Below are 22,578 nucleotides of genomic sequence, written 5' to 3'. Positions count from 1 at the left end.
TCGTTTTTTATAATATGTACTTGATAGTGAAGAATCCTAATTTAAAAATTATATTAGATTGATGAACATTTACAAATATTTAAATGATACCACAGTATTTCTGATCAATAAAACACTAATTGTTATAGAAACACTGAAATTAGTTTTACAATACAAATTATTGTACTTGCACAAAGATTATTTCCATTGTGTAGTAAGACTAACAGTTTTAGGCGAGAGAGAGTTTTTACTACTACAATTTTTGCATTCTAAGCATTATAAGTATATAAAAAATACTCTCTACATTGGCTCAGTTAGAAAAAATATCTTTGAAATACATTACTGTGAAGGAAATTGCTTTAAATCAGTCATCCTAATAGAATACACATAGAAGTGTAAACTTAACAAAAGCTATGTCCAGAAGACCCTTGATATGTGCATGTTGTAGATCCTGAAAACAGTGAATCTAGGATCTAACTACCTCCATAGGAGCTTAAGTGACCCCTTCATACTCTTAATAAATAGGACTTGAGGCATGGAAGTTAATGAAGACTTGAGGGTTCTAGTACATCATAAATATATCCACAAAACTTCTTACCCTTTCTTAACTCTATGTCCTGAGGTTTGTAGGATAAAGGAGCATTTTTGGCACACTTAGAAAGCTTTCTGCTTGTCACAGATTTGAGGATCTATCCTTGGCTACTGTCCTGCGGCTTGGATAAGTTTTCTTGGATATGTTTTCTCCCTGGAATTTGAGCACACCTGTAGTTTGTGTTCTGATATTCCATATCCTGCATGGTAGGATTTCCTAAACTTCAGTGAGTGAACTCTCTTGTTAATTTCACATGATAGTACAAAGGACAGTGCATTTTGTTAGTAAATGGTCAGTAGGCAATCTAACAGTTATTTCATGACAATATTCTCACAGTGTCCTTTCCATTGAATTATCTTTCGTGCAAAATCACTTGCTTTGTATGTCCAGTCGTAACTATCATTTTAAGTTTCACTAAGGTTTGGCAAATTTTACTTTGCTTATAGCAAAGGAAACATTTTCAAGCATTACTTTTTTGTTGTTTGCTTCATTATAGAATGTGGTGTGAAGTATACTTTCAGATAAATTCTCAGTTTATATTTTCTTGTTGGTCTTGCAGTTTGAAATCAGGGTCTAGGTACTGTCACTGAGCTTTTTGCTCAAGGCTAGCTTTCTAATGCTTGAGCCACACCTCTACTTCTGATTTTTAGGTGGTTAATTAGAAATAAGAGTCTCACCACCTTTTCTGCCTTGGCTGGCTTCAAACTGTGATCTTTAGATCTCAGCCTCTTGAGTAGCTAGGTGTGAGCCACCAGTGTGTGTGTGTGTGCAATTTTAAACTATATATGTGTGTGCATATACATATCTTAAACTGTATATGTGTACATATATATATGAATGCACATATATATGCACTCATATATATATGCACACATATAGTTTATTTAAGATCTCTTTGTTATGCCTTTGTATTGAATAAATTGGCAGTAGTAATTAAGAGGAACTAAACATTGTAGTTGTCTCAGATAATTATTGACAACTTAATAGGCAACATAAAGTATTTATAGCTATAGTGAATGAAGCATAAGAATATTTGTATAAATTTCTAAGTTTTATGTGGATACTTAAACCTTTTTCAAAGTTGGAGGCTATTTTGGTTTCTTGTATACATATTTGCGAGTTTTGTTTTGGTTTGTGCATAGTTCTTTCTTCTCCTTCAGCATTTTAACCTATAGGGTATAAACATATTCTGCCCTCAAAATTTTTTCAGTGAGTTGCATAGATTCAGAAATATTGTGGATTATAACAATAATTCTGTAGTAATAACATTTTTCTCCATTTCTTTTGATTTTTATGACTACCTTGTAAATTAGATGGTGTGTTTCTCCTTTTTGCGATCCAAACCCAGTCTTAGGTATTATCCCTTACTCAAGGAGTTGGATTATGATACTGGAATTTGAACTCAGACTTTTATATACTAAACCTGAAATAAGCATAATTACTAACTATAGTAACCTGTAAGTAGTCTTTGAGTTAACAGCAGTTTTAATTGTTTGTGAGTGACTTTTAATAGCCCTTGTTAAAATACTTGCCAATTTGCTTATAACATGATATCTTACTAGAAATAAGAACTGTGGCCCATGATAAATGTCCAGTGACTATATCTCACTTTGGCTTTGTTCTGAGAGTGTTCTATATTATAAAATTGTCAAGTGTTAAAATACTGTTTCTTTGTAAAAAAACAAAATTCCTAAATGATGCTAGTTGCTAAAAGTGAAGAGAAAGTACAGAGGCCTGAAAAAAAGTGGTGGGTCTTACCCAGAAAATGCACAATTACAAAAAAAGTTTTAAAATGGAATATTAAATTCAGTGTCTTTGATGTGGATGTGAGTCAGTTTCCTGCACCTTCTAGGGAAGCAAAGTTAATTTGTGACATTTTTACTGAGTGTTGCAGTATGCCCAAAATTCTCAGTCTTTATTTAGACAGATTTCTTGAAAATGTCAAGATCTTGTTTCATAAATCTTGTCTTCTTTCCATTCCTCCCCACCCTCAGCAATAATATTTAGCAATTAATTATATGAGGGTTATTAATAACTGTTCTTTTCTAGAAGTGAGTGCAGTTCTTTCAGATGTCTTTAAATGTTAATATAAAAAGATGGTTCTGGCCTTTGGTATTAACATATGTGTCCTTTCTAACAATTTCTCAATTATAACGCTAGAATTAAACCTTGGTAATTGCCTTTTTCTAAGGTTCTGGGTTCTTACCTGTATTTTGAGGCCTGTTTTCCTCTGTGAGTAGCATTGGCATTCTCAGATCCAAGTGATATAGCTTAGAAACACTTGCTGTTGTATACAGTAATGTCGTGGTTTTCAAAAGAGGTTGAAGATGGGGAGGAAATTGACAGGTCCTTCATGGTAGCCCACAATAGAAATCATGCAGAAATATGCTTTGTCAGACAAGAGAGCTATTCAAGGAATGGAACTGAAAGCAGAAGACATATGACTTCCATTTTTGGTGATTCTATAAACGTTAATAGAATACTCACACTATGTAAGAATTTAAGTTGTGGCTGAAGATAAGTACAACATAATATAGCCTTTTTCTTCTTCATCTGTTTATCCATTGATAGGTACTTAGGCTGGTCTTATAACTTGGCCATCATGAAGAGTGATATAGTAAACACGAGCATGCACGTATCTCCATTGTATGCTGCAGTCTATGTAGACTACTTCAGCTATATTCCAGGCATGGTATAGCAGGATCAAACGGTAGTTCTACTAGCTTTTGAGGAACATCCATGCTGATTTCCACAGTGTTTACACTAACTTACTTTCCATTATCAGTACATAAGGGTCCTCTTTTTCTCTTAAGTACTGGAGTTTGAGCTCAGGCACTATACCACTTGAACTATATTCCTAGCTCTTTGTTGCTTTAGTTATTTTTCAGATAGGATCTTGTGCTTATTGCTTGGGGCCAGTTTCACCACTGCTCTCCTCCCTTTGCCTCTCACGTAGCTGTGTGCACCACCATTCCTGGCTCTGGCTTGTTTTCTGGCATGGATTCTTGCTAACTTTTATTATTTTAAAATCAGGCTGGTTTTGAACAACAGTCCTACTCTCTGCCTCCTGAGTAGCTGGAATTACAGGTGTGTACCCATACTCAATTTGCTTGTTTTCTTGATGATTGCTATTCTGACTGGGTGATTGGCAATCTCAGTATAGTTTGGATTTGCTTTTCCTTGTGGCTAAGAATATTGAACGTTTTCCCATGTATTTGTTGCCATTTTTACTTCTTTTAAATACAGTCTTTTTAGATCATTTGTTTATTATTGATCACAATATTTATTTGGTGTTTACTTTTTTTACTTCTTTGAAGATTTTGGATATTATCTTCTGTCAGATAAATGGCTGCTAAAGATTTCCTCTCACACTGTCAGCAGCCTCTTCTGTCTAGTAACTGTTTCCTTTGAGCTTCAAAAGTTTCTACATTTTATATAATCATACACATCTATTCTTGTTACTGTTTCAAGAACTATTGGAATGCTATTCAGAAAGTCTTTATGCCTTTATCATGAAGTGTTTTTCTTACATTTTCTACTAGTATTTTCAAAGTTTCTCTCTTACATTTAAAGCCTTTGTTTTGATTTTAGAATAGGATAAGATAGGGGTCTAAGTTCAGTCTTATTTTATGTAGGCCTAGTCTAGCACCATTTGCTTAAAGAGACTAATTTTTCTTCATTGTGTTTTGGGTAACTTCATTGAGAATCAGGTACCTTTACTTTAGTGGGTTTAGTTGTGGATTTTTTAAAATTTCTTTGGGTCTATATGTCTGTTTTTGAGACAGAACCATGCTGTCTTTTTTTTTTTATTGTAACTATGGCTTTGTATCATAATTTCAAATCAGGTATTTTGATACTGTGAACATTGTTGTTTTGCTCAGGCTTGTTTTGGCTATTTCTTTTTTGTACTTCCATATGAATTTTAGGATTGTTTTTCTATTTCTGTAAATATTTGATTTATTAACAGACAAAAGATTGAGTCTGTAGATCACTTTTGGCAGTATTATTATTAGTAGTATTTTAGTAGTATTCTTTTCACAGTATTCTGCTGATATATGACATGGGAGATCTTTATATCTCTATACCTTTTAGTATTTTCTTTAGTTTCTTTCTTCAGCATTTTGTAGTTTTCATTGTATAGATGTTTTGCTTTCTTAGATGAGTTTGCTGTATGGAGTCCACCCTTACATACATTCCCTTGAAAAGATGTCCTCATATAGCAAGCATTATGCACATGTGTCACTTGCTACTTCCAGTGTTTTTACTGCCTACCACAGAACAAAGATGGCTCAAACTTATTTGATATAAATCTAGCATCTCTGGATAACCAACTTCTGTTTGAATAGTCTAACAATTTATGGTTACATAGTAAGGTTACTACTACTAATAAGGCTAGTATTGAGAGACAGAAGCAGAGACAGAGAGCATAAGGAGAGCAAAACTCTTAATTGGAATTTTTTAGAAAAGGAAAAAGCTAGAAAGATTTTTCTGCCAATCATATGGCAGGACTTCTTTGCCTTTGAATTGAAATAACATATCTGGTTTGCCCATGTGGTTGTCTATGGTAATGCCACATGCACAATCTTCTCTTTTCTTTTTTTCTCCTGGTCACAGGCAAGATGGAAAATGGGAGTCCCTCACTGGGATGTTGGTTACTTTTCTAGTACTGAGAGGCTGGGAGCCAAGGAATAATATCAAGGACTAAGCATTAACAAGCTGTTGTTTACTGGGAGGTTTTTTTTTGGGGGGGTAATTCAACTCTTTTCTAAAGGTAGTAAGATTTTAGTTTTTGCATTTAACCTGCTCATCCCAAGTAGTCAAAGCTCAAATCCTTATCCTTCACTTATAGCATTGGATTGATGTTTCTGAACAACTTAGTTTTATATTTATATACGAACAGAATATCCCTGAGTCAGAGAGTTAGGGTTTATTTCAATAAAAACAAAAGCCAGAGAAACATCTCAGCATGGATCCCTTGTTCAGATATTTACCTACACACGTAATGGATTTGCAGTTGAAATTAAGAGCCTCCGAACTTACTACCTACGTTGCTGCTATACCTGCTGTTCTCTCCTGCAGAGGGAAAGAAGAGTTGAAGACTTCTTTAGGATTATTCTTTTAGCTACCTAAAGTAGATATATCTACAGGGAGGGAAAGGAGAGGTCTTTATTTCTCCAAAGCGTGCTAGAGGTCTTTATCTTTAGGGAGAGACCATCTTCTAAGCTGGTCTATTATGCATATATCTTTCTGGTCCTTTTTGCTCAGAAGACACTTAATTTGAAGGAACTCTTTCTCAGCAATAATTCTAAATTCAGCAATTACATTTTATTCACACTTGAATTCATACTCATGCAAAATTTTCATAATTTTACCCACTTCTCTTTCCATCTTTGGGTGCTATCTCTGGGTTGGCTCATTGTCAAGTAGATACTTCCTTTTTTTTTTTCTTCCAGAAAAGCAACTTCAACTGGGAAGATACCTTTTTTTTTTCCTGGTAAGTTTCTTCAAAAACTATTGGACTATGGTTGGAAGTTGCTAGAGATGTAGCTCAGTGTTAAATACTTAACTTAGCATGTGTAAACCACTGGGTTGTATGAGTGATTGTGTGTGTGTGTGTGTGTGCATCATTGTGTGTGTGTGTGTGTGTGTGTGTGTGTGTGTGTGTGTGTGTGTGTGTGGAGTCGGGGTAGGATTCAGTCTTCTCTGTCTAGGCCATATATCATGCTTAGAGGAAGGAAAATGCTGATTTTCCAGACTGGGGGCCATGTATCTACTGTAGGAACTTGAGAGTGTAAATGATTAATTCTACCCAAACCATTTGGATTGAGAATAAGAGAAAGATAGTTTAACAGAAGAATATTGAAATATTGCTTCCAAAATATGGGTGATATGTGCTTCAGATAAAAACAAACCCAATAAATGTGTATGCACATGCAACTCATACCAATTTTCAAAAATTATAGACTTTTATGTCCCCTCTCTTTTTTTAAAAAAATTTTTTATTGTAAAAAAACTGTACAGAGGGGTTACAATTACATGGGCAAGATGAGTACATTTCTTATCAAGCATTGTAGCCTCCTCCTTTGTTTCCCCTTTCTTTTTGTAACCTGATATGCCACATGAATAAGAAGTTTCTTATACCATGTTCTTATACCACTTTGAGCCACAGCTCCACTTCTGGTTTTCTGGTGGTTAATTTGAGATAAGTTGGTTTTGAACCTCTGTTCTCAGATCTCAGCCTTCTAAGTAGCTAGGATTATAAGCATGAGCCACCAGTGCCAGGCTGAAATTTATTTTTCAACAATTCAACATGCCAATTTATGAGCACAAAGCATCTTGATCAGTGTCACTGCTTCCATCATATATATCTGTCCTTTCCCTACTTACTTGGCTTGTTTCCTAGTTCAATTTTCACATACACATACATACACACACAGTGTGTGTGTAAAACAATTATTTGGCCTCAGTTCTTCTTTTCGTTTGTCTGCATCCTTCCTTTTAGTCCTTGTCCTTCACTGAGACATCAGCTTTCTGATAGTTATTTTGTTACCATGTCTGTTAATTGTTCAGTGGGGTTACACTTGGAATATCACTCTTTTTGAGTATTATGCCTTACTCAGTTTGATCATGTATATGTTCAAAAGTCCCTCTCTATGTTTTCATATATGTTTATATTTTGTGTCTTAACATTCCACATATGAGAGAAAACATGCACTCTGGCTTGCTTCTAAGCCTGACTTCCTTCACACAGTAACTATAAACTAGCTTAGAAAGCTATATATTACAAGCAGACCACTTACCTACCTTTAATTTATTTATATATTTATTTATTATTTTCTTTAAATAGATTTCAGTTTAATGTATCAATTTATGTGTATAAGGCTTCCTTCTATCATTCTCCCTTCTATCTATCCTGATCCCACCATCTCCTTAAGTTTCCTAGTTTAATTTTCATGATTGTACATTGACTATCATAACCGTATTCACTCACTACTCCTCTCTTCATTTGTCTTCCCCACTCATTTTAGTCCTTCTTTAAGTCAAGACATATTTCCGCTTCCTGGTATTCACATTGTTGAATGAATTGATAATTGTTCAAAGGCATTACACTCTGAATCTCACTCATATACTATGCTTTAGGCAGTTTGGTCATGTGTATATGAATATGGTCCTATGTGTGCTTCCAGATATATGTGAATATATTTACATTTTTTGGTCTAATTTCTACCTATGAGAGAAAATGTGCCTTTGTCTCTCTGAGCCTGGCTTACTTCATTCAATGTGAGGTTTTCTAGGCCCATCGATTTCCTTGCAAATGACATAATATTATTCTTCCTGATACATGAATAAAATCCCATTTTGTATATGTATGCTACATTTTCTTGATTAGTTTACCTCTTGTAAGGGATCTGGGCTGTTTCTGTGACTTAACTATGATGAATAGTGCTGTAGTGATCAGGTGTACAGGTGCTTTTATTGTATCCTGCTGACTTGCAGTCTTTCAGGTAAATACCCAAGAGTAGCATCACTTATAGGATAATTTTATTTTTATTTTTATTTATTTTTTGTCATGGGGCTTAAACTCTGGGCCTGGATGCTATCTCTGAGCTCTTTAGCTCAAGGCTAGCACTCTACCACTTGAATCACAGCATCACTTCTGATTTTCTGATGGGTAATTGGAGATAAGAGTCTTATGGACTTACCTGCACTGGCTGGCTTTGAACCCTTTGTCCCACTATTTCAGTGCTTCTCCTCCCCTACTTCCCCCCCAACAGATAAACTTACAAGACAAAAAGTTCAGAAATCAAAAGCAGCCATAAAAGGTAAAATAAAACAAAAGAAAACCCAAAAGCAATAAAATAAAAAACCTCTTGTTCCCATTTTTTAGGTAAATATCATTTTATATGATCCTATGCATGTAACTATTGAGTGCGTCCACTAATTTTAAATGTTGGAATTAAAATGGTATGTGGTAGTTCCTGCCATTCCCCCATTAAGTTTTAATCTTGTATTTCTTCCTGATCCTCCCATGCTTATATACTCTTCTGATGGGCTGTGATTTCCCTACCTTTCTCATTTTTATGATGATCTGTGTGCAGGATATTTTTGAGCATTTTCTGTAGTGCTAGTTTAGGGATGGTGAATTGTTTTAGTTTTGTTTATGCTGAGCTGGTTTTATTTACCCTTCAGTGATGAATAAAAGCTCTACTAGGTAGAGTACTCTGGGCTGGCAACTATTTACTTTCAGTACTTGAAATACATCATTATAAGCCCTCCTTGCTTTTATGGTTTTTATTGAAAAAAATCTATTATTGTGATAGGATTTTCCATGTAGGTGACGTGTATTTACTCGTTTCTTGCTTTTAGTATTCTTCTTTTGCTTTATTTGCTTCACATTTTAACTATATTATGTCATGGGGTAGTTCTTTTCTGGTTTGGCTTTTTGGATGTACCTAGATTTGCTTGACTTTTTTAAAGTCAAGCAAAGTTTTCTGCTATTACTCTGTTGAATATATTTCTAATACCCTTAGGTATCTTCTTTTCCTTCCTTCGTATCTGTAAGTTGTAATTTTGGTTTTCTAATTTAGTTTTGGAAGTTTTTACAAATTTCTGTGCTTTTAAAAAAACCCTTTTTTGTATTTTCTTTTGCCTTTTCTACTAGTTCTGTCTTCTATATCATCTACTCTGCTAGAGAGACTGCTACTTTATTTTTCATCTCAAGATTTACTTTATTTTTAGGATTTCTGTTTTTTAAAAAAATTAAGATCCTTTATCATGTCTTGCATTGACTTTCTTATTCATTTATGCATTTATGTATATCTTCCTTGATCTCTTTTAGCTATTTAGTAATATTATCTTCAGCTTATTTAGCTCTTTCTGTGCACTTGGAATACACTTAGCTTTTTATCTTTATTCTCCTTGAATTTATTTCTTTTCTTGTATTTTCTTTGTGTCACTGTAGTTCCTTGTAGATCTTTTTATTTTATTGAACATTCTTTTCAACCTTTCTTTGAACTTAGTACAGAGTGCTTTCTTTATTGTATTATGTAATTGTTAATTGAGACATTTAAAAATAGAATTATATAAATTAGTACATTTATTTAAATTTTGTATAATAATTTTTGTATAGTTATTTTGGAAGGGTTGCATATTTCTTGTATTTTTGTGTTGGTTTTTACTTATTTTAGGTCTCATTGTGATTTGGGCTTTTATTTGAGTCTTACCACTGCGTTATTCTCTTTATTCTCACTTGTCTGGATATTAGCTGTGTTGATGAGCTGTTTCTTGCTACTGCTCTGGGGATATATCACAGCTCCCATAACTTAAAACTAAAAACCCAGTGAAATATTTATATAAGCAATACACTGTTGATAACTTTATACAACCAGTTATGTGATAGGTACTGGTGGCTGTGTTTTTATATAGTGCCAAAGATTTAGAACTAAGCCATTTGAGTGGGAAGGGTGAGGGAAGAGATAGAGTCAGGAAGATGGTGAGAAAGGGTGTGGCTGGACTGGGTGTAGATACCTATTATGCTCAGCATAGATATATAGTTTTATTGTAGGCAGGACTAGTGACTTCAGGGACTGGATGTGAGAAGAAAAGATAAAGAGTTCTGTGGTAGGGAAAAGGGTAAACAAGAACAATGATTAAAAAAGAAGAACAAAGAAAAAGGAAAAAACAAGACATTAAGCAAATAATCCAAAAAACAAACACAAATAAAACAATAAAAGTTTATCACTTAAACACAATAAAACATTTGCAAAAAAAACCAATAAAAAGTAAACAAAACAATCCAAGGTTCCAAACTGTCAGTTCTGTCTTTGGTGAGCATATGGTTTATTGCCACACAGCCTCTCTGATCCACACTTCCAGTCTCAGATCCTGTTATGGGATCTGGCTTCAACTGATGATGTAATCCCTCTAGTGGGAGAAGGAGCCGCGTATGTCAAGTTGAGACCTACCCTTAGCCTCTCTCCAATTGTGTGGTTGTTTAGAGCTTCTTGGCCGTCTTCTTGATAAGATAAAGTGTGGGAAGTCTCCAACTTTGCTGTTTGAGGGAAGGAGTAACTTCCTCTACCCTTCCATTTCCTGTCTAACCCCAGGCCATGAGTGACTCATCCTCTTAGCTACCCCCATTTCAGTATGAGTGTGGCTCTCTGCTACTGATGAAATTCCCTTCTAATTTTACTTAGACCCAGTTAGGCAGTTTGGTCTGGTGCCATGGGACTGAGGTGGATTATAACAGTGTTCAGCAGTGTTTGCCACTTGGACCTGCAAAATCTTCTGTGTGAATTAGTTATCCACTGTGGCTATTGCTGTGGACATTCATCTGTTTTTCTCTCCTGTAGCTGCTGGTCCATTGTGTTGAGCAAGTGTGACATTCTTAGGCAATGGCTACTGTAGTGTTTTGTAGTGAGCCAAAGGGCTCAACTACAGGTCAGCACTGCCCTTTCCCCAAACCAAATTTGCAGTTTGCTGTGTAGTTTTACTGTTCCACCTATGTGTCCCCATGTGGGGATATTGCCAGGAGATAAAGGAGGAGAAAAACGAAAAAGAAAAGAAACTACAAAGAATCCAAGTCTTCCATCTCATCACTGTGGCTGACTCCTTATAAATTTTGTATCCCAGGTATTTCTCTTGCTTCATTTTTCCCAATCCCTGGATAGAATCACATTCAGAAAATGGGGATTATATTTGCCTCTCAGACTGTTTAGTGACGAAGGCCTGTGTCACTGGGGAAGTTTATAAGAGAAGATTAAGGTACAGTAGGAAAAAGATATACATGTTCAGTTATGAATGCAAATCTTTGCTGATAAGGATGATAATATCCTTGAAAAACATAAAGAATCTAATTTCATTCACAGCTTTACAGTAATGTTAACAAAGGAAAGTTCCACTTAGAAAGATATATAGCAATAGTATATATAGATATAGTATATAGTATATATATATAGTAGATAGTATATATATACTATATATATATAGTTCTATTTAAGTTATATGTAGATTAGGTTTTCACTCAACTTACCATTAAGACCTTGGTAAATCTAGAATGAAGATGTTCTTGTTTTTAAGCTAAGTCTTTTCAATATTAAGGACATGTGCTTTTTAAAATTAAAAATATAGAAGACAAGACTGACTTACTTTGAGACAAAACACATTGTTACTTTGATTAGTTGTTTTGAACAAGACATCAGAATCTGCTCTATGTTGAACATGGAATCTCAATTATCTTGTTTTTTATATTAGAAGAGACTAGAATATGTTATTTCTCAATAACTCTGGAATAATTTTATGCCTTAGTCTGAAAAATTCAGAAATTTAAAATTAAGTGGATGATCCAGCAATTTGGGGTTTTATTTTTGGAATGGAATTAAATATTTAAATAATGTACAGCTTTAGGTATACACTAAGCCGTATTTTTTTCCATTGAAATCTCATGAGTGAAGAAATTTACTAGAGTATTCCTTGCAGGTTTTATTGATGATAGTTTATTGAAAGCAGTATAAAAGAGAAGTGATGTTTAAAATGTTCATATTTAAATATCATTTTAAATAAGCATTTTGTCATTTATTATAACAACTCTTGCTAGTGTGTACAAACCAGAAAAATCCATAATGCATTCTGTAATTTTATTCATTCATACTTGTTTGATATACTCTAGGTATTTGGAGGTCACTAACTATATTAAAATAAAAATCTCTGTCACCAGGCAAGATGCAGTGTCTCACTCCTGTAATCCTAGTAACTTGGAAGATAGAGAAGAGGGAGATTGTAGGTCGAGGGTAGCCCAGACAAAGTATTTGTGACATTCTCATTTCAACCAATAAAAAACTTGAGCATTGTGGCACTTGCCTGACATCCCAACTATATCGGAAGTACAAATAGGAGAATTGTGGCACATGCTGGCCTAGACATAACTGTAAGATCCTATTCAGAAAAATAGCAGAAAGCAGAAAAAAAGCAGAAAGGACTGACTGTAATTCAAGTGATAAAGCTTCTTCCTGCACAAGTACAAGTTCAAGACTCTGAAACAAACTCTAGTACCAAGGAGTTAAAAAAAAGTCCATATTACCATTTAGCTCACTGGTTAGTAGAAGAAGAAGATAGTAGCATTTAAAATAATATGTAGATTAGATTTTTCAGTCAATTTACCATTGAGAACCTTGCTAAATCTAGAATGAAAAAAATACTTGTCTGTAAGCAAAGAAGGAATCCTTTGGAAATTAGTAAAATATATAGCTGATACAGTTTTTGTCAGTTTCCTGAAAAAAAGGATAGGAGTGATCTTGCTGGTAAATTGTGAAAATCATTTGATATTTGAAGGAGTAGGGGAAATGACAGGAGAAAGAACAGGTAAACAAAATGGAAGAGTATGGAAGAAGGGTAGAGCTAATTATAAACCAGAAAATGGAGATTAGAAATAGGAGTACAAGAAGCAAAAGAAACTAGTAGGATATTAAATTATATTCACTTGGCCCTCGGTCTTCATGGGTTCTGCATCTATGGATTCAACAAAACACTGCTCAGAATATTCTGAGGATCTTTCTGATGGAGGCATAGAATTTCATTGCATATATATATATATATATGTATATATATATATATATATATCACATTTTCTTGATCCATTCATCTACTAAGGGGCATCTGGGTTGGTTCCATATCTTAGCTATGGTAAATAATGCTGTGATAAACATAGCTGTGCTGGTAGCTTTAGTATGGCCTTGTTTGTGATCGTTTGGGTAAATGCCCAAAAGTGGGATTGCTGGGTCATAGGGGAGTTCTATGTGGAGTCTTTTGAGGAACCTCCATACTGCTTTCTTCCTCGGAAAGAATGACCCCATTTGTTAGGAAATGGAAAGACTTGGAAAAAATTATATTAACTGAAGCAAGCCAGGCCCAAAGAAACATAGGTCCCACGGTTTCCCTTATTTGCAATAACTAGTATATGTCTGGGACAAGTAGAAAAGGTCAAAAGCTATGTACATATGACCAGATAAGATGAAGTTAAGCAAAATGAACCCCAAGATAGGGACACAAGTGGTTTTTTCTTTCTTGCTATTGTTTCTATTTATTTGTATTGTATTTATAAGGTACCATGTGATTTTTTTTGTTGCTTTTTATGTTCCTCCCCTACAGTATAACCTTTATTTTCACTGTATTTGATGTTGGTATAATTTGGGGAGGGGAAGGGAAAAAACAAAATGTTTAAATAGGGATACAGACTGATGCATTATAACAATGAGATGCAATGAGGAGGCAACAATGCTTGATAAGAAATGTACTCGTTACCTTGCTCATGTAACTGTAACCCCTCTGTACAGTATTTTCACAATAAAATACTTATTAGAAATGTTCTGAGACTCATGGTTCAAAGCCAGCCATATCAGGAAAAGTCTGTACATCTCTTATCTCAAGTTTACCATCAAAAAGCCAGACTGGGGTTGTGGCTCACGTGGTAGAGTGCCATCCTTTAGTGGAAAAGAAAATGTACAGCATCCAGGTCCTGAGTTAAAGCATTTGTGGCAATACACACACACACAAAATCTGCATTTGTATTGCACTCACAGTCTTGAATTTTTGTTCTTAGTCCCTAAACTATGCAGTATAACAGTGTTTACATAGCATTTATATTGCATTTGGTATTAAGAGGGATCTACTGATTATTTTAAATATACAGGATTATATATATACTCTGCAATTTTTTCCTTTTCTTTTTTGTCTGTTGTGGGGCTTGAACTCTGGGCCTGGGCACTGTCCCCCAGCTCTTCAGCTCAAGGCTAGTGTTCTACCATTTGAGCCATAGTGCCACTTCCAGCTTTTTCTGCTTATGTGGTGCTGAGGAATCGAACCCAGGGCCTCATGCATGCAAGGCAAGCGCTCTACCACCCAGCCTGCACTGTGCAATTTTCTGTAAGTTAATTAGGCATCTGCAGGTTCCTGAGACCAGTACCTCCTGGGTCTTTAGTGACATCAGTGATAAAGAAGATAGAATTATCAAGAGACCTATTAGAAGTAATAGTTTCAAGAATTGAGAGGGAACAGCCAATTTAGGGACCATATATTGGCATACTAATCGGGGGAAATAAAGATTGTTTTTTTTTTTCTGGGCCAATCTTTCAAAAACCTTTGGACTTTGAAGAAGAATTTACTTAGTACTTAATTCTTAGATTGCAAAAGCATTTTAGCAAGTTAGTCCTTTGCTTTTCTGAGGTGCTGTAAACTTGAAGGAGGAATACGGGGGGTAGAAGGTGAAATATGTTATACCTTGGGACAGTGGTAGAACAGAAGGGGAGAGAGTAGTAGAACAAAAGGGGACATAGTAAGAAGGGAGTAGACAAGTCAATGTAGTATTTTCATTTATTTATTTATTTGTTTATTGTGCTGGTCCTAGGGCTTCAACTCAGGGCTTGGACGCTGTCCTGGAGCTTTTGTGCTTAAGGTTAGTAGTGTTCTATTACTTTGATCCATAGTGCAATTTCCAGCTTCTTGGTGGTTAATTGGAGTTAACTTTCCTGCCTGGGCTTGCATTGAACTGTGATCCTCAGATCTCAGCCTCCTTAGTAGCTAGAATGGCAGGCATGAGCTTGTCATGAGCCTATATTATTACTTTTAATTTGGAGAATGGTAAAAGTGTCACAATTAATTTTGAGTAATAGCCTCAACACTACAATTCATATGTAAATTTTCCCCCCTCTCATTTCTTTAGTGAATAGTTCTGACCTCTTGAATTTCTTTCTTGCAGCTCAGTTCTTTTGGCTAGACTTACGATCATTCCTGTGAGACTTTTGTGCACATTTTCTCAAGTATCTTCCTCATTCCTAATGTGTAATACCTCAACGTGGACCTGCTACTTTAGATAAGAAATGACCAGCAATGAATAGTAGTAAGGTAGGATTACTTTACTGTTCTTAGTAAATTATGAAAATCTCTTTTTTTGTGTGTGTCTGAAATTGTATGACAGTAGATTGTTTTGCATTGGTCCAAGTTTAGCATTTTACGTTTATGTTAATTATTTTTTGCTGTCATTTATCTCAGTGAGTTTTACCTTATTTGTGATACGATTATTACTTTGTCAACTAATAATCAACAGCATCCCAATGTATATTACTTTTTCATCCTTTCTGTTCAAATTCAGATGTCAAACTTTTCTTCTTGAACATTCATTCTTTCTTCTGGTTTCTCATTTGTGTATTTCTAGAGAGATCCTGAAGTCATATGAAATTCAGCTCATAGTTAAATGTCATATAAAATTTAAATATCAAAAAAGTAAAATAATTATTAAGCAGTACATATTAAAATTTATCATATGCTATTTATTTCCAGCATTAATATTATTTATAATTATATCCCTTTGGATATAATTTTAATTATATCCCTTTTGGAAAAATAACTAATCCTATGAGAGGTTTTTAAAAGGTTTCTGAACTTCATACTAGCATCCAACAGTTGCTCAGCTGCCCCCAAATCCTGAAGTCATTTGCAACACAGAAGGCCCATGGATTCTGTTACAAAAAAAGGAATGGATTTCTAAACAACCTTTTTCTCCTTTGTTCTGGAACCTTCTTTAGTTTCTCATTGTCTTACTTCAACTTATTAAAAATCAGCTTTCAGCAGGTGCCGGTGGCTCACACCTGTAATCCTAGCTACTCAGGAGGCTGAGATCTGAGGATCACAGTTAAAAGCCAGCCTGGCCAGGAAAGTCCGTGAGACTTTTATATCCAAAAAAACCACTAGAAAGCCAGAAGTGATGCTGTGGCTCAAGTGGTAGAGCACTTGCCTTGAGTGGAAGAGTGCAGGGACAGCGCCCAGGCCCAGAGTTCAAGCCTCACTACCTACCAAAAAATAAAATAAAATAAATCAGCTTTCACTTTTGTTCTAGTACATTTCTCCTGAATTGCAGCCAAGATACTCTCATTTGTAGTAAACCTAAATTTAGTAAATTCTGAAGGCTGGGAAATCCTGGCTCAAGGTGCCAGTAGGTTTGGTGTTCCTGTGGATGGAAGCAGGAAGGAAGCTCCTTTCACACTAGTATAATCTTCATCCAGCTGTGTGGAGCCCCCTGGTGTAAGCGGAAGGATTCTAACTCGTACCATATTGCCTTGGTAGTTAAGTTTCAACATTGATTTTTTTTTTTTTTTTTGGGTCAGTCACGGGGCTTGAACTCTGGGCCTGGGCGCTGTCCCTCAGCTCTTCAGCTCAAGGCGAGCGTTCTACCACTTGAGCCACAGTGCCACTTCCAGTTTTCTGGTGGTTAACTGGACATAAGAGTCTCACAGACTTTCCTGCTTGGGCTAGCTTTGAACAGTGATCCTCAGATCTCAGCCTTCTGAGTAGCTAGGATTGCAGGCGTGAGCCATCAACGCCCAGTTTCAGCGTTGAGTTTTGAACCATATATACAGTTAATCCAGCATGATGTTTAAAGTAGTGGTCTATCTGCAGGTTGTCCAGTTGTCCCTAACTTTCTGAGTTTTTGGATACAGAATTTAATCAGATTTCATGCAGTGCATTTGGTTCTTATGTCTTTTGCCCTCTTCTGTTCTCAGATAGTCCCTTGCTGTACTTCTTTATTGTTGCTTCACTTCTTTGTTGTTACCAATCTGTTTTCTCTTTTAAGACATAGTATTTGCATATTCTGTGTGTGTGTGTGTGTGTGTGTGTGTGTGTGTAGTACTGGGGTTTGAAGTGATGGCTTTGTGATTACTAGGAGGGTACTACCACTGTAGCCATACCCCCTTTTTTGCTTCAGTTATTATTTTGGTCTGGGGCTGGTCCTGGACTTTGATTTTTCTATTTATATTTCCCATGCATAGCTGGGATTGTAGATGTGCTATGTTGAGGTGGGAGCTCCCCATCTTTTTTCTAGGGCTGAATTCAAACCATGATTCAGTTCTCCTCCCAAGTAAATGAGAGATTGCAGGTATGAGCTTTCAAATTTAATGTCTCTTGGGAATTGCAAATGTTGTTTACATATATACATATAATCCATATATGTATATATATAGCATATACATATATAATATACATATACATATAATTGAAAGCTTGCAGTTTTCTTTTCCTTTCAATTCTCTGATGTTGGCAGAGGTAGGATTGTCATTTTTATGGCTTGGCCTTTTTTTTTTCCCTCCCCCCCTCCATCTCTTTCTCCCTTTGTGTGTTTGTGTTTTGGGCCCTGCATTTTTGCTATGCTTTCTTGCTCACAGCTGGCACTCTGCTGCTTTTGCCTTGCCTCCATTAGGGTATTTTGCCAGTCAATTGGAGATGGAGTCTCACATACTTTTCTGCCTGGACTGGCTTTGGACTATAATCTTCAAGTTCTCAACCTCCTGAGTATCTAGGATTACAGGTGTAAGACAGTCTTGACAGTTTTTTTTTTCTTTACGAAAAATCATTTCAACTTTGAAGTCATTGAGTTTTGTTTCATTTGGTGACTTTAAATATAAACAAAAGATTTATACTGTATTTGATTCATTGGTAATAATGAGCATTTGAAATTCAAATTAAAAAGAGAAGTGTACAGAGATCTCGCGTATTGCCATCTGCACTTTCTAAACCAGTGGTTAATCTATGAATACATATCTAGTTGCTATTAATATTCTAAATCAGTCTAAGTCTGTGTCTTTGAAAACACATAAGGAATAAATTGAGGTGTAGATGATATATTAGAAAGTTATTACATACACTCAAGAGCTTGGCACATTTAGGCAAAATTTAAATACTTTCTCAGGCTGGGAAGGTGGCTCAGTGGTAGAGCACTTGCCTTGCATGCCTGAGGCCCTGGGTTCGATTCCTTAGCACCACATAAGCAAAAAGAAAAAAGCCAGAAGTGGCGCTGTGACTCAAGTGGTAGAGCACTAGCCTTGAGCTGAAGAGCTGAGGGACAGCGCCCAGAGTTTAGGCCCCACGACCAGACCCCCCCCCAAAAAAAAATTAAGTACTTTCTGTCTTTGGTACTTTTGTTGAGCTGTCTGTGATTGAGGATTCTCCTTTTGTCCTTATTTTTCTTTTGAGTTTTACAGATTTCTTTAAGAATAAGATAATATTTATGAGTTAATGTTCTTTTTTTTGGTGAAGTTGGAGCCTAGCTTCAAAGCTGTACTTTTGAAGATGGGAGAATCACATTTTGACTGAGAGGCAGGGAGGTCACTTTTTCTCTCCTTTGCCGTAACGGGGTTCAGGTTATACTTCTCATGTGCTTTCACTACCTTCTTTTCATGGGGATTCCTTCTACCAGTTGTCATTGTGTATTAGAATTGCCTCTTCTCTAATCAACATCCCGGTTAGAACTCTCTGTGTGTGTGTGTTGTTGGGGATTGAACACAGGATTTTGTGCATGTTCAGCAAGTGCTTTAACACTGAGTTACCTGTCTAGCCTCAAGACTAGTACTTTTTCTCCCTCTGTTTTCATGATCTCATTTGGTACTTAGTATTTTTTAGACTTTAAGACAGTACTTACCCAGTGAATAAATACAGGCACAAAATGTTTTATGAAGATAGAATGCATGCAAAGATACAAAATGCTTTGTTGAGCATGTATAGTATGGACTTTTTTTTGTTTTTGGTTGGTGGTCAGGCTTGTACTCAGAGCCTGGGTGTTGTACCTGAGCCCTTTTGCTCTACTACTTTGAACCACAGCGCCACTTCCATTTTCTAGTGATTTAATTGGACATAAAAGTGTCATGGAGTCTACTGCTGAGGCTAGTTGCAAGCTACAATTCTCAGATCTCAGCCTCCTGAGTAAGGAGGATTACAGGGCTGAGTCACTAGTGCCTGACAATATGGTTGTTTTTGATGTTTGATTGATGTAAGACTGAGTTGCTCAATTAAAGCTCAGATTAGTTGGATCAGTGTAAAGAACAATAAAAAAATTCTTTCAGTGGAAATCATCTTTGTTTTCTGATTTTTTACATTTTTACCAGAGGGGAGGGGTTTTGGATTCTCGCTTCTTCCCCTGCTACTCTAAGAGCTTCCAAGTGAAGTGGAGAAGGAACCTGAACATGGAACAATAGGAAAAGAAAGGCAGGCACCTTCTCATGTATAAGTAGAGGACCCAGTGGAAAAGGTTGTTGCCTCATTCTGATAACTTTTCTCTGGATTTTACCCAATTTGAGGCTGCCAAATCAACTCTTTATGAACTGTTTAGAGAAAGGGACCTAGTGTAGAAAATTAAAAGTGAGAAACATCCAGCTTAGAAGGAGTTCTTAGAATTCTACATGCAATGGTTGCTGTAGGCTCTGTAAGGGCCCCATGCTTGTCATTAAGAAGCTAGGAAGGTCTAATTCTTAAAGGCCTGGAATCAGTGAAGTAATGACTGTTGGTCTCCTGCTCATGTGCTGTTTGGTCCCTTGAAATTTCTTGGGGCATCCTCAGAGTTAAACCCATAGCTATGAAGCCATTGAAATGCTGATGATTGAATTTTCTCACCTTTGTGTGTGTGTGTGGGGCTTATGGTGGATCTGAGTTTAAAGCGAACTAATCTCATTTCTCAGCATCTATGAGAACCTAGCTGAGCTTCCCTACTACTACACACCATTAACAGAGGGCTTCCCTACATCCCTGATGAATAGATGGTGGACAGTCGTACTTCTGCATTTTCTGGTCTTGTTTGGAGGATCTGTCATTTCCAATTTTGGCCTCTGGGGGCCATATGTGGAGTTAAAATTACTCAGCTCAAGCCAGAAATGTTCCATGGCAGGGTCAAAAATATCTATTAGGAGAACACAATGGAGAGACATCATCATATCAAGACATCATGATATAAATACTCCTAGCATTTTTTGTGACTTGAATGTATTTGAAGGAGAAATAATGTTTACTGTTAAACATTTACCAATTAGAAATCAACTTAGTTTTCAGAGACTTAAAAATGTGATTGTCCAGGTTTACTTTTAGCATTCATTAGCCCACAACTCTCATCATTTCTATATGTTTACATACTTAAATACCTTCAATATCTTCATATTTAGACCCTGGCCTCTACTAAAAATCATAGAGGTTGCTTTTCTTACTATGACTTCCTACATACTCAAAAGAGACATTTTTCTATTATGAACTTAGGATTTAGCTGGATTCAGCCTTTTAAAAAACTGCATGCATCACCAAATCAAAGTATTATAGAGAAAAATCAAATATGTTCATAGTTTTTCCTCAAGGAGCTAAAGTATTTCATGCTAAACCTTTTCCATATTGTTTATTAGAATTAGGCCTTTCTCATGGCTATTAAGTTTCAGTTCTGTCCTCATCCTTTTCTTGTTATTCTTTTCTTTCTTCTTCCTTTTTTTCTTTTTTTTGAGACATGGTTTTCCTGTACAAGCCAGGCTAGTCTTGAACTCTGGATCTTTCTGTTTCAGCTATCTGAGGGCTGGGGTTAAGGCATGTGCCACTATGCCTGAATATCTCCCCTCCCCTCCTCTCCCTCTTCTTTCTTTATTCTTTATTCTGGTTGTACTTGTAGATTGAACTCAGAGCCTCATGCTTTGCTAGGCAGGCATTCTACTACTTGAACCCTAGCTTAAATGTTCTTTCTTTCTTTCCTTCCTTCCTTCCCTCCCTTCCTTTCTTTCTTTTTCCCTCCCTCCCCTCCCTGTATATTGATTGTATAGGTAATGGGTTTCATCATTGCATTGTCATACATGCCTATATTGTATTTTCATCACATTACCCTCATCACATTTACCCTCTCACCCACTTTTCTACCTTAGCCCCAGGAGGAGGAACTTTTGCTAAAGAGCTAAAGAACATTATTTACAAAGTTACACTTCTGCTTTTCTGGTGTGACAGGGTGGTGGCATGTAGAAAAAGGACAACTTCCACTTTATAGAATTTGTTTGTGTGGAATCCCATTTCAGACACTTGAAGGTGGAGGACACAGACTTAGGAAAGCATATGTCTAATTTGAGTGGAATTTTAGAAGAATCAATGTTGGGAGTGAACTGGAGTCGTAAGGTCATGACTAAAGGTAAAGGTCAGTGGGAGTGGGGATTGGGCCTTTGGTTTTGAGAAAAGGGTAAAGTATTCTAAAAGCTAAGAATGGAGCCAGCTTTCCTGCAAGTTCTAAACAAGTTTGTCTGATCTTTGCTCCCTGAGGCTGTCACACTGCAAGGTAGGGACTGGCTGAGTTCATTTAACCTACAACTAAGGAAACCTTGTTGATTGCCTTCACTGAGCTTCTTTGAAAGTACAAATCCAGATTTTGAATTTCGTTAAACTACTCCACCTGGATAGTGTCTTTGAAAAAAGAAATTTGGCTTCAGTTTGAAATATGAAGCCTTTTATAATAATCCATCATGTAAGAAGGGTAAACATTTAAATGGCATTTAGATGCTTTTATGTTAAGTTTTACTTAAGGCTTTTCTTTGTTTTTTTTTTTTTTTTGTGTTTTTGCAAATGTGTTCCCCATCGTCTTACTTGTTGTTCTTCCTTTTTCTCTCACATGATATTAGTAATAACAGTTTTTTTTAAGTCTCTCAACACACTGCTTTATCTACAGTGATCCCTCACTTATTGCGGGAGTTACATTCCTCAGACCCCTGTGGTAGGTCAAATCTGTGAGGTAGCAGCGTTATAGAGTTGTCCCTCACTATATCATGGTTCACTTATTGCTGCTTGTGAGATTTTTATCTATGGGGGGGGGACGGGGGGGAGGAGGGGTCCTCTGGAACGTAGCTCCCATGATGAGTGAGGGATCAGTTCATACATATTTTATTTTTAAAAACCCGTGATAAAGTGAAGCCTCATTGAGTGAACCACAGTATAGGGAAGGATGACTGTATTCTCACCTTGATAATAACCTTTCCAAACAGGTATTGTTATCCCTATTTTAAAGAAAACTGAGCTTATAGTGATTAAAATGGCATATTACAGCCTGACACTGGTGGCTCACACCTGTAATCTTTTTTTTTTTTTTGGGTCCGGTCATGGGGCCTGAACTCTGGGCCTGGGCGCTGTCCCTCAGCTCTTCAGCTCAAGGCTAGCACTTTACCACTTGAGCCACAGCG

The 22,578-nt window shown here is 36.2% G+C and overlaps 1 protein-coding gene across 1 annotated transcript in view; it reads left to right on the top strand.

Annotated features, from left to right (window-relative positions):
- The first annotated feature begins 15,352 nt into the window (after window positions 1–15,352).
- The window catches only part of Fer (fer (fps/fes related) tyrosine kinase), a 356,813-nt gene continuing 349,587 nt past the window's right edge, over window positions 15,353–22,578 (top strand). The window contains exon 1 of the mRNA XM_013020434.1: window positions 15,353–15,469. The gene's annotated coding sequence lies outside the window, so the exon portion shown is untranslated. The remainder of the gene's footprint in view (window positions 15,470–22,578) is intronic.

The sequence above is a fragment of the Dipodomys ordii genome, unplaced genomic scaffold (assembly GCF_000151885.1).
Source record: "Dipodomys ordii isolate 6190 unplaced genomic scaffold, Dord_2.0 Scaffold50, whole genome shotgun sequence".
Lineage (NCBI taxonomy): Eukaryota > Metazoa > Chordata > Mammalia > Rodentia > Heteromyidae > Dipodomys > Dipodomys ordii.
This window is presented reverse-complemented; position numbering and strand designations above follow the sequence as displayed.